We start from the raw sequence: 13096 nt of genomic DNA, 5'->3' as shown, positions 1-13096 counted from the left end.
GAACTGGTCCATGGATGCATTTTCCTTCCTTGAACAATTATTACAATGTGATGGCTGACACTACAGTCCCCTTTAAAGACCGCTCACAGTGTCACCACTTTTCTCTTTCCCTATATTATTACTATCATTGGGTTGATGAAGTGCCATGTCATTTTTCTATGGATCCAGGCCCATGTATATGATTCTGTGTGAGCCACCGTGGGCGTCGTGGTTTCTTTGGCCATTTGCCTATTGATGGGGAATTAGGTCATTCCCTATCTTTCAGTGATAAAAACCCAGTCGCAGAGCAACCCAGCCTTGATATCTCTCCCTACCCCCTTCTCCTCTTTATTTTTCTTAAAGAGTACTTATCACTTCCTGACCTTACAGCACATACGTATTTGTTCATTTGGTGATTGCCTATCTCTGCCCATTAGAATGCAAGTCCCCAGCCAGGCAGAGGGTTGAATGGTTTGTACTAAGAAAATAAATGGTTTGTATTGGCTGCCGGCAGCCAGACCGGGATGTTTCTAACTGAACCACGAATAATGCTCAACACGGCTACCCCATAACCCCGTGGGAATGACAGTGTTGAGTCAGCCCTGTAGCCTTAGGAATGACCAAACATCCCCGTCATTCTGTCCCACCTTTCCGCCCATCGCTAGCGAAGGCTGCTCTGCTTTGGTTCTTCCTGCTCCAAGATAAAAATAGGTAAGATCCAAACCACCAAACTGCCTTTGTTTCACAACAGCATCCAACCCTTTCCCGCTTCCGCACAAGCCCAGACCCTGTAAGGGATCCCGTACAGCCTGCTCTGTGTATTGAGACTGGGGTGCTCCCGCATTTCTTTGGGGTGCCTTTTCCCTTGGCTCAGGAGGCCAAAAAGCAGGTGGTTTTAGCCCAGGTTCCCAGTGGCCTTTTATCATACTTAGCAGCACCCCGTGCTCAGGACAGTTCTAGGTACGTGCTTGTCACTTTGCAAATATTTTTAGGATGAATGAACAAAGAAGGATGTTAAAACTTCGGAGCCCTGTACAGGTTAGGGGCATCTCACATCTTAGGGAGTACTTCCAAATTGCCTTTCAAGGTGGCTGGCTATAAAGACGTCAGTGCTTAAGAATAATAATTTCCCTTCACGTCCACTGGCCCTCATTATTTTAAGTGTTCTAGATTTTCCCGTCTAATGGGAACAAATAAATCTTGTTTTATTTACTTTTCCTAAGTTGAGAATCATATGACCAGGTGGTTTTTGATCGCTTGTATTTCCCCTTATTTGAATCTCCAGTTCATAATCTTTCTTGTTTTTTTCCATTGTGTCCCTCCATCACTTTCTTACTGAAGTGTTTGTAATAATTCTGTCTTGTGACCCTTTGTACCATACAGCCACTGCAGATAAGTCAGTGTGTCACATGACTTTTATTTGTAATTTCTTTTGCTCTTTTCATTTATTTTTAAGCATTTATTTGTGACTCCAGGTTCCCAGAGATAAGAATTCTTGTGCGTGGTTTATTAAGAAAGTGCCCCCCTGGGGAAGGGGGACGGGACAGGGGAAGCGGCCGGGGGTGCCTGTGATTTCCAGTGGGGCCTGGCTCCTGCCGATTCCCCCTGGAGGTCTCGGAGCTCTAACCTCCTAGGCACCTGCTTGCCCTGAGTTGGGGGGCTGCCTGCTCACAGTGTTGCCAGATTAAGTCAGGACAGGGCCAGGCGCCCAGACATTTTCAGCTGCCTGCCCGTGCCGGGATCGCTGTTCAGGAGCCCAAGGAGGAGGGAGAGGATTCAAGGGCATCTGGGCAATTTGCTTTCTATTTCGGTGAAGTTTGCCAGGTGAGACTTTTTCTGACAGACCTCATCATTTATTCCAGGAACAGCTCCCAGTCATCCTTCGCCTCTGTGCTGCCCCCTTTGTGTATTGTCTGTCTGCTTAGCCATCGCACTTTAAATTCTTACAAACAACCGTCTGTTCTTCTGTCCTCTTGTCAGCTTTCCCGGGTGCGCAGTCCTGTTTCCGGGCTCAGGTCAGCATGGAGACGTCCTCCGCTCCCCCTCACAACCTGATGCACCCCTTCCTGATGAAAGACGGCCTACAGAAAGTGCTGGAACAATAGAGGAAGCCAAAATACTGCCAATCTTCCATTCTTTCCAAGGAGGATATTTTAAAATTGCTTCCGTCCAAACTGAACGCATTAAATTGTTCTGTGACATGGTTGAAATTGATTTGTCCTTATTAAATACACTCTGCATCCATGCTTAATTTTATATGAAATAAGCCAATACATTCATTTAAAATATTAATTTTTCCCTTTCTCTATTGTCCCAGGACAATTTTTATTTAAGGCCTTCACATTGAAACCCTGTCCCCAGCGTCACAGGAAATATGGCTTGCGTCATCAGAAACAGATTTCCGGAACACATTGTATCAGTTCTATTTAAAGACTCCGCGAGCCTGCCTTTCAGAATTCGTTTGTGGATGTTGACATGCCTCTATTTTACAAATAAGGAAATGAACTGCTTCAGAGAGGCGTGGCTTGCCTGAGACTCAGCTCCCACATGCGCACTTGCTTCCCAATCCTGGCCCCTTAGTTCTGCCACCACGTTCATGGCCACCCTGGTACCGTCTCTTTGCTTCCTGGTCTTCTGTGGAAACACACTTCAACTGCGTCTTTTTTGATGAATTTGAAAACCCTTCCCTAATGTCCCATGAAAAATCATACCCAAACTAAGTGGAATCCATCTTTTAATCTGCTAAAAACTGACATTATCATAGGTTAGCCTTCCCACCTAGAGAGTGGGATGCGATCTCTGTATTCAAGGCTTTTATATTTGCCAGTAAACTTTGGTCACTTGCTGTATAAAGGTCATGCCTCCTTTCTTAAATTTGTTTCTAAATATTTTATGTTTTCGTTTCTACTGTAAATAGAAATTCCTTATAAATGATGCATTCCAGGTTACTGATGGTATGGAAGAATGTAATTGATTCTGGGTATATTTATTTTATCTCTTGCTAATTCATAAAATTTTTATTAGGTCTAAAGTTTCCTAACAGAAATATTTAAACTGTCCAAGGATAGAATTGTATTTATCACGACAGGGTTTTTTGTTTTTTGTTTTTTGTTTTTTTTTACTTCAGGTTTTAATCTTACTTTTGTGTCTCGCAGCCCCAGGAGCATAAATAAAACAGAAAAATAGACTGAGATCTACTGCAGTCCATTCCAGGGCCTGTAACATGTCAAGGGATCGAGGGATAACGCAGGGATCTCAAAACAGGGACTGGAATTCAGGCCTCCTGGGCATCAGAATCTGAACCCCAGTGTGGTAGGGAGGAGAATGTCCCCCAACCATATACAGGTCCTAATACCTGGAGCCTGTGAAGGTTACCTTACACAAAAAAAGCTTCTTTGTAGATATGCTTCAGTTAGGGATCTTGAGATGAGGAGATTTTCCTGCATTTTCCTGATGGGCTGTAAATGTAATCAGAGGGATTGTGTCACTTTGGCATATTGATTATTATATATATATATATATATTTTTTTTTTTTTTTTTTTTGAGAGAGAGAGAGAGAGCAAGTGCAAGCAGGGGAGGGGCAGAAGGAGAGGGAGAGGGAGAGAGAATCCCAAGCAGGCTCCATTGCCCAGCACAGAGCCTGACACCAGGCTCAATCTCACTACCATGAGATCACGGCCTGAGCCAAAATCGAGAGTCAGACACTTAACTGACTGAGCCACCCGGGTGCCCTGGGATATCGATTACTTTAAATAAAAGTTACTTAAGAAACAGCAGGTGCAAAGACATGCAGGCCCTCCTCTGTGCCCCAGAAAGCAGGAAGTAAATCTCCTGTGTGGATGATACCCTCCCTGTGCCGAGACGTAAAAACACATCTTTATCACCAGAGATAAAACCTTCTAAGCAGAGAAAGCCATAGAAACAAATCTTGTTACCTTTTTTTCTCATCTGCTACCTCTGCCCAAAATCTGCCTAGAATTCCTCTCTAATTAAAGATCCCAAACATCTGTTTTCTTTATCCTGTTAATTGCTCACAAAGTTATTGTCTCTTTGTCCCAAAAGTATAAAAACTGCCTGCCTGGCCATTTCTTTCCTTATTGGACCTCTGTGTGCACGTAATAAAACTTTGAGAGTTTTCTCCTGTTAACCTGTCTCAGGTAAATGTAATTCTTCGTCCAGCTGGAAGACCTTGAAGGGTAGAGGAAGAATTTTTCCCTCCCTGCAGATGTCGAAGAGCGTGGAAGGAGAGTTAACTGAGGACAGAAGAGAGGAAGTCTAGGTAATAAAAGCAGAAGGAAAGAGAGTGAACTGCGTTGCTGGCAAGATGGAGGGGATGGGGAGCCGGGCAATGCACGGAAAGTGCCTCCAGAGGTGGGAAGAGGCAGGGCAGTAGATTGTCACCTAGAGCATTGTGAAGGCACACACCAGCGTGATGCCTGGGTCGCCCCATGAAACCCATTTTGGATTTGTGACTTCTGGAACTCCAAAAGCACAAATCTGTTCCAAGTCTTGAGTAACCTGTCACAGCTGCCACAGAAACGGACACGCAGAGAACTCAAGTCCCTGAACCTTTTCCTCAGGGCCTCCCTCCGGCTGCTCTGCTGCCCTCTGATCCTGCCGTCCATCCACACGTCCCACCCCTGGTCCCCAACCGGATTCCCCTGGCCAAAATTCTGCACTTACCTCCTGCCACCTCTTCAGCTTCTGGCCTTATTGTTAATTCAGCCACACGCACACACACACACACGATAAGAATTTGTTGCCACTCCATCTTAAGGCTGGCCTTAGGTTGACTGACAGCTTGCTGCCTTTGGGTTGGGTCTGAAGCCAACACCGGTCACTATGGCTCCTCCGCAACCAGGACTTCACACACAACTAGTTTCTCATTTTGGAAGGAACTATGAGAGGGAAATCGACTTCTTGCCTACACTGCTCGCTTTTCATGGTTTATGTGCTAAGGAATTGTCCCAAACTTCCCCAAAACACTAAATAATGAGACCCGGAGAAGGAAGTTACAAACACCTGACTTAAACTGGTGTAAGTAACACCGGGAATTTCCTCCCTGGTAAATTCAGGGAGACGCCCAAAGAGCAGAGGACAGGGGTGAGATGTGTCTCAGGAGGAGGTCTGAGCTCTCCGGGAGGCCCCCCCAGCTTCTCCCTGATGTCACATCCTTGTTAACACGGTTCTTCACCTGGCCAGGCAACTTCATCTCTGAAAGCCGTCCCCCCCTTAATTTACACCTGCCATATTCAGCCACAGGAGAGGGACACCCCTCATGTCCAGTATCAGCTCCCAGATTTAAAAGAAGGACACGGACAAGGAGAGGGAGAGAGAGAGGGGACGGGAAAAACAATGGCCCGAAGCCTGAGGTCAAGGAGGAACACGGGTGGCTGTGAGAATGCCTGTGTGGGTGAGTGGGCATGCATGTGTGGGGGCGTGAGTATCTAGGAAGTTTCTAGTTACCAGAGACAGGCGTTGGCAGTTGTATCCCAGACATGCTCTTGGTTCAGTAGCATCACTGTTTTTCATCACTGTTTTTAAGACTCCTCTGGGGTGCCTGGGTGCTCAGTCAGTTAAGCATCTGACTCTTGATTTCAGTTCCGGTCATGATCCCAGGGTCATGGAATGGAACCCCTAGTCGGGCTCCACACTGAGCGTGAAGCCTGCTTAAGATTCTCTCTCTCTCTTCCTCTGCCCCTCTCCCTTGCTTGTGCTTTCTCTCTAAGAAAAACTTTTTAAAAAACTAAAAAAAAAAAAAAGACTCCTTTTAATATATGTCAGTAGTAATTATAATAGTAATAACAGTCACCATATTAGCAAACGCTTACATAAAGCTTTCTATAATAATATTGCTACCTACATGATGAAAGGATTGGGGCACAGAGAGGTTGAATGATCACCCCAACATCAACTTGTTTGCACTTGGTGAAGCCGGGATTTGAAGCCAGGCAGTCTGGTTCCTGAGCTTGTGCTCTCAGCTACTACACCAAGAGACACCCTCTATTAGGCCAGACACAGATTCCTCTCTTCCTATTCTGAGCAACGAAAATTTAAAAACATATTAAAAGATTTCCAATGGCTTTTATGGGATCTTATCTTGGGGGTGTGTATGAGGGTTCTCCTGAGAAAAAGAACCAATAAGATATACAGATATAGATACATTATATATGCCATGGATTAGCTGATATATAATATATATTTTATATGCAATATTATTATATATATAATATATATCATACATAACTATATACTATATATTACTATGTGTATACCTATATATATAAGATTAAAACAATTAATTTACGTAACCGTAGAGGATAAGGTCCGTGAATGCTTACCTCCTAAGGATTAGTTTGATCCAGGGAAATAACAGCTGAAGGAGTTGGAGACAGATGTTGACCTGGTGTCTGCATGAAGCACCTCCAGATGTTTCTCCTGATGGAGAGGAGGTAGGCTGTGGCATTTTCTGAGAGCTCAGAGCCTCTGGCACATCGGTAGGTCAAGAAAACAGCGAGGAAAGTAGGACAGGGTAGCAACGTAGCAATACTAAAAGAGAGCAGCAGCTTGGTGGATAAGCTTATTGAAGTCTTAAAATAACATAGTAGAATTTCCAAATGATCGATCCATCAGACCTCTGGATGTGCGCAGGGTCCCAAAGAAATATTTGTGCCTAGCAGCACTATTCACGAAAGCTAAAAGGTAGAAGCGATCCAAATGTCCATCAGACAGATGAACGGATAAACAAAACGTGCTCTCCGCGTACAACGGAATCTTCCTCAGCCATAAAAACAATGGAAATTCGGACACAGCCAACAACCTGAATGAGTCTGGGAACATCACGGTAAGTGACATTGGCAGCGACAAAGCGATGAGTACAGTGTGATCCCACTTGTACGAGTGACCTGAGTGGTCAGATTCATAAAGACAGAAGGCAGAAAGGTGGCTGTGAGGAGCCGGGAATGGAGACTTAGCGTTTAGTGGGCCGACTTTGAATTTGGGAAGATAAAAAAAAAAAAAAAAAAAGTCTGGAGATGGAGAGAGGGGATAGTTGCACAACGACGTGAATGTACTTCATCTGAATGAACTGTACGCTTTTTTTTTTTATTTTAGAAAGAGAGAGAGAGAGAGCGAGAGAGAGAGAGAGAGAGAGCCCATGCAGGGGAGAGACAGAGGGAGAGAAAGAGAGATTTCCAAGCAGGCTCAGAGCAGAGCCCGACTCAGGGCTCAAACCCATGACCCTGGGATCATGACCTGAGCCGAAATCAAGAGTCGGACGCTCAACTGACTGAGCCACCCGGGCGCCCCTGAACTGTATACTTAACTGGTCAAGATGATTAAAAAAAAAACACCACTGTGGATTGCAAATTACGTTCCTTATTTACAGATGCAGAGACTGAGCGGAGAGTCTAGACACACGGTCAACAGCAGGCTGGCTGCCCTTCCCCCTGGAACAGGAGGACACAGCTGATGAAGGAGGCCTGTGGGATGGAGGAGGGTCTCTATTTAACGACACCTGTTCCTCAGGGGAATCTTGTAAGGGAAAGGGAGCTGCCCACGGACACCACCGAGAACCCGCTCCTTGTGGGTGTCTCAGTCGTAGATGCTAGGACGCAGATGTTGTGAGAAGCCGGAGGCGGCCGAGGGCTCGCCTGTCCTCGCCTCCCCATCGAAGGTCCTGCCTCGGCTTTCTCAGATTCTTCAGGACTGCAAACGTGAAGTGCTGAGAAGGTGAACGTCTGTGGGCCCTCCCAGCCGGGAGTTCATTTAAGCAGGTCTCAGCCCGTCTTGCCAAGGTACTGGCCCTTCCGGCCCGTCCCTCCAGCACCCAGAGCACAGACAGCCCTTCCCCTCTCATCCCGGCAAGGAAGGTGCCGGGGAAGGGTCACCCTGATCTGTCTGTCTGCTCAGAAACACTGCATTTTACCAGAAGTCCCCAAGAACAAGGTTGGGGGGAGCCCAGAAGCAAGACACCGACAGCCTGTGTGCCTTCAGTGAGGGTCCTTCCCACAAGGGATGTCTGCAAAAAGGGGCTTTACCAGAGTTTTGTAGCCTGAATGCTTGTGCCTTCCCCCAAATTTGTGTCTTAAATCCCAGCCCCCAAGGCGATGATATCAGGAGGTGGAGCCTTGGGGAGCCTAGGGGAGGGATCCCATGATGGCCCTTGCAAAAAAGAGACCCCAGCTGGGGCGCCTGGGTGGCTCAGTTGGTTGACCATCTGACTTCAGTTCAGGTCATGATCTCCCGGTTCGTGGATTCGAGCCCCGTGTCAGTCCCTGTGCTGACAGCTTGAAGCCTGGAGCCTGCTTCAGATTCTGTGTCTCCCCCTCTCTCTGCCCCTCCCCCGCTCATGCTCTGTCTCTCTCTCTCTGTCAAAAATCAAGAAACATTAAAAAAAATTAAAAAAAAAAAAGAGAGAGAGAGAGACCCCAGAGAGCTCCCTGCCCCCTCCGGCCATGTGAGGACACAGGGAAGATGGCATCTGTGAAGTAAGACGAGGGATCTCAGCAGACACCGGATCTGCTGGCACCTTGGTCACGGACTTCCCAGCCTCTAGGACTTTGGGAGGCAGATTTCTGTCATTCACAGGCCACCCAGTCTATGTAGTTTTGTTACGGCAGCCTGCGTGGGCTGAGACACAAGAGACGTTAGCTGTCCCTTCTTTGTGAAGTCGCCCAGGGCTCTCTCAGGGTTCCCCTGCCCTTTCTGCCCTCTCGGTGCCAGATTTAGTTCTGTTAGCATCCTCTGTATTTTCTCCTCTACCTCCCCAGACACCAGACTCACAGAACCTGCGGGCTGTGGAGTACGGCGAAAGCTTCTCTATTTCCCACTCATGAGACACAGTTTTGCCTGACTGGGAAGACAGCAGCAGCTTCCAAACAGGACCTCACCAGCCAATCGCTGACTCTGGGACCTTGCCCAGTCCTGTGCCTTTTTCTCTTCTAGAACATTCACACAGCAGGGGAAGTAAAGGGAAGAGCGTGACACAAGAAAGAGCGGGACATTTTAGCCGTCGCCCTGAAATACCTCAGCCACGGAGGTCGCCCTTCCTCTCAGCAACGGGAACTGAGCTGTGACACTATTTTACGTGTTTGCAGCTCTCACGTCTAATTTTGACACATATGGAGCTACAATAATCCAAACAAAAGTTTACAAGCTCCGAATAAGTTAGAGATTTTATGCTTCCCTCACCAAGGAAGCCTCTTTCTGGAATCGTCGAAACGCACCTTGAGCTCTTTCTTCAGGTTCCCGGCCAGGCACAGGAAGGAGGTGTCGGAGCGGCCCCTTGGTGTCCATAGTTGTGGCCCCATCTCTCTCGGGGTCTTTCCGGGTAGAATGCTATCAAGTGTGTCCCAGCTGATGACAGAGGAATGATGACACCAGCGTCCTGTCAGCAATGAGGGCAGACGGTACAATATTGGCCCGTTCTGTCACTTAGCGCCTGTAAGCACCCGTGAGGCTTGGTATGAGTAGAATCTGGAAGAACACCACAGGGGAATGAATCTGAGGTGTTGATGTTATCATTGCTGGCGCGAGAAGGGAAGGCCCCCAAACTGGAGGGGGAGATAGGAAGGAAGAGGCCAGAAGGGGCAAGAGAGATGGGGTGCCCTCTCGATGAAGGCGCCCCTGGTCAGTATAAGCTGCTGCCTTTCCAGAAGAGCCTGGATCGCATTTCAGGATGTGCCGTCCATGGCCAGTTTTGCTACCATGGGGGAAATCACCTGACTTTGGGCAGGGAGTGAGCAGCGGCGGGGGGGGGGGGGGGGGGGGGCTGGTGCTGTGTGGCTGTCACGTGCAGAAGGAGAACAGGTGTTCTCCGTGGGACCAGAGAATTGAAAGAGTGGCTTTCAAGTCCCAGACACAAGTGCAGGAGAAATTCAGGACACCTTAGGAAAGATAAAACTTCATCACCTAGTGCTGTGAGGGTGGGGTTGGGCCACCATTTCAGACCCCCTTGTAAGACAGAGCTGTGCCTACGTAGCTGGCGGGAAGGATGCGTGTTGCCTCTGCCGTGGGCCGTGTGCTTTCTATTTCAAGGCGATGCTATTTATCCCATTTTGGAGATGGGGTAAACGTTTTCGGAAGGCCCCAGGTGCCAAGTAAACTGGCACAGATTTAAGGAATGCTGCTGGGATAAAAGGCAGGCACCAAAGAAGCGTGCTGTCTGTCCCAGGTAAGTATCACCCGGAATGAGGGACTGAGCGAAACACATGGGTCCCCTCCCCACTCGCTCCCTTCTACCGCCGTGTCCTTTGACGGCTCCACCGCCTATCGGGGCCGCTTTGTTAACCTGTCAGCTTGCTCGCCTGCTCTTAAAGTGATGTATGGGGGAAATTTTGTCTCTGGTAAATGAGACCCCTTTGCCATTACGAATAATATCACGGTGATTCAGAACATGAAGCCATTAGAACAGTAATAAAAAGAGAGACTGTCATTATTTCAACCACAGAGCAGAAAACGAGGGGACTTCCCGTGATTATGGACATTTGCAGCTGCGGGGCTCCCGTGAGGCGGGGAAATGCAGAGCAGTCGGCCCAGCGGGCTACTGGTGTGGGACAGGCCACGGGGGCCACCCAGGTAAGCACTCCATTGTCCTAAAATTTGGTGCAGGTGTGGTCTTCCCCCGATTGTTCTCCTGGACCTCTCTTGGTTGTTTGGGGAGGAAGGCACACTTCATCGCTACCTTTCGACTGCATTTCTGGCCATCGAGCCACCCGTGCTGTGATGCCTCCCTGTACCGGTCCAAACCCCGAGTCCTCCAAAGTATCCCTGTACGTTTACAATGCGCGTAACTAGTAGCTATTATCAAGTTTGCTTAGCAATGCTCTGTTCACATTTCTATCATCAGGGTGCAATTTGGTACAGGAGACAGTTTCTCTTTTCATTAAAGCCATGGTGGCCTCTGGTAGTTTTGTGACATAAGAATACTGTTTAAAATCCAGCCTTATGACTGGGGCACCTGGGTGGCTCAGTCGGTTATGCTTCCGACTGTGGCTCAGGTCATGATCTCACGGTTTATGGGTTTGAGCCCCTCGTCGGGTTCTTTGCTGACAGCTCCGAGCCTGGAGCCTGCTTCGGATTCTGGGTCTTCCTCTCTCTCTGTCCTTTCCCCTACTTCACACTCTGTCTCTCTCTCCCTCTGAAAAATAAACATTAAAAATGTTTTTAAAAATCCAACATTGCATTAAAATATGCATCTGATAAGAGACAAACTTTTTTTTTTCATTTAAACGTTAAAAGAAGAGGGGCTTCCGGGGGAATCAGCTGGTTAAGCCCCTACTCTTGATGTCTGCCCAAGTCATGACCCCAGGGTCGTGAGATTGATCCCCATGTCAGGCTCCAGTCTGCTTAGGATTCTCCTTCTTCTCTTGGTGCCCCTCCCCGACTCACACTCTCAAACGTAAAGATAGTAAAGGAAGAATCAACACCAATTCTTTATAAACTATTCCAAAAAATAGAGCATGGAGCATTTTTCAACCCATTCTCTGAGGCTGGTATTACCCTGATACCAAAATCAGAAAAAGACCTTAAAACGAAGAAGCTATAGACCAATATCTCTTATGAATGCAGTGCAGAATTCCTCAAGAAAACATGGCACACTGTCTCCAGGAAGACACCAGAAGGATCACACACACTGATCGGTGGGGTGTCACCTGGAAATGTCAGGTTGGTTTAACATCCGAAAGTCAATTAATTTTGTCAATTAACAGAATAAAGACAAAACCCACAAGACTCTCTCAGTAGAGGCAGAAAAATCAGTTGATAAAAATTCAACAGCTCTTCTTGATAAAAACACTCAACAACTAAGAATTGAAGGGAAGTCTCAATCTGACCAAGGGCATCTAGGAAAAACTCCCATAACATCACATTTAACAATGAAGCACCAAATGCTTTCCCCTAAACCCAAACACGACATGCATCTTTGATCACATGACTTCAGTCCAGCGCTGTACTGGGCACTCCAGTCACGGCAGTTACATAAGACAATTGCACATAAAGTTGGCAGATTAAACAGGAAAAAAAATTATATCATCTCCCTTTGAAGATGATATAATATTGTACACACAACCTCTGAGAGAATCCACTAAAAATTATTGGAGTAAACACATTCACCAAGGTTGCACGTTACATATTCAATACACAAGAATCAATTTTATTTATATAAACTGTCAATAAAAAAACCTGAAAATAAAATTTGCAAAAACAATTCCATTTGTACTAGCATTAGAAAGAATAAAGTATTTAGAAAAATGTAGCAAAAGTAGTTCAAAACTTACAGCCTAAAAACTATAAAACCCCGTTGAAAGAAATTAAAGTAGACTTACATAAATGGAAAGATAAGCCATGTTCACCGATCAGATTTAATGTTATTAAGATGACAGTATTTTCCAAATTGATCCATAGATTCAACACAATCCCTATTAAGATCTCAGCTGGCTTTCTTTTTTTTTGCAGAACTTGACAAGCTGATCCTAAAATTCATACAGAAATTCAAGAAATTCAAGAATATCCAAAACAATCTGAGAAAAGAACACCTCCTAATTTCAAAACCTACTACAAAGCAAAAATAATGAAGATAGTGTGGTAATGGCATCATCACAGACTTCTAGATCAATGACATAGAACTGAGCCCAGAAATAAACCTTAGCATTCTTGGTCAATAGACTCTTTACCAAGGGCACCAAGACAATTTAATGGGGGAAAGAATAGTCTTCGATAAATGGCTTTCAGGCAACTGGACATCCATACACAATAGAATGAATTTGGATCCCTCATACATATATATAAGCACACATATATAAAAATTAACTCAAAGTGAATCAAAGCCCTTAATGTAAGAGCTAAAGCTATAAAACCCTTACGAGAAGCTCAGCCTTGGATTAGTTAGATATACCAGCCAAAACATAAGTAACAACAACAAAAATGAGCTAAATTGAACTTCATAAAAATTTAAAACTTTTGTGCTTCAAAAGATATTATCAATAAGGTAAAAAAAAAAAAAAAAAAAAAAAAAAGACCCGGCAGAATGGGAGAAAATTTTTTGCAAATCATATTCTGTTAAGGGACTTGTACCCAATAACGTGTAAAAACGCAACTCAAAAATAAAAAGACAAAT

The 13096-nt window shown here is 45.9% G+C and overlaps 1 long non-coding RNA gene across 1 annotated transcript; it reads left to right on the top strand.

The window, feature by feature from the left end:
• Positions 1-1488: 1488 nt before the first annotated feature.
• On the top strand, positions 1489-12652 carry LOC131503617 (uncharacterized). The gene is made up of 2 exons (XR_009257487.1): positions 1489-1803; positions 12436-12652. It is a non-coding gene; the product is annotated as an uncharacterized LOC131503617 (long non-coding RNA).
• Positions 12653-13096: the final 444 nt, after the last annotated feature.

This window comes from Neofelis nebulosa, chromosome 1 (genome assembly GCF_028018385.1).
Source record: "Neofelis nebulosa isolate mNeoNeb1 chromosome 1, mNeoNeb1.pri, whole genome shotgun sequence".
Taxonomy (NCBI): Eukaryota; Metazoa; Chordata; class Mammalia; order Carnivora; family Felidae; genus Neofelis; species Neofelis nebulosa.
The sequence above is the reverse complement of the archived record's forward strand: the minus strand, read 5'-3'. Positions and strand labels throughout refer to the sequence as shown.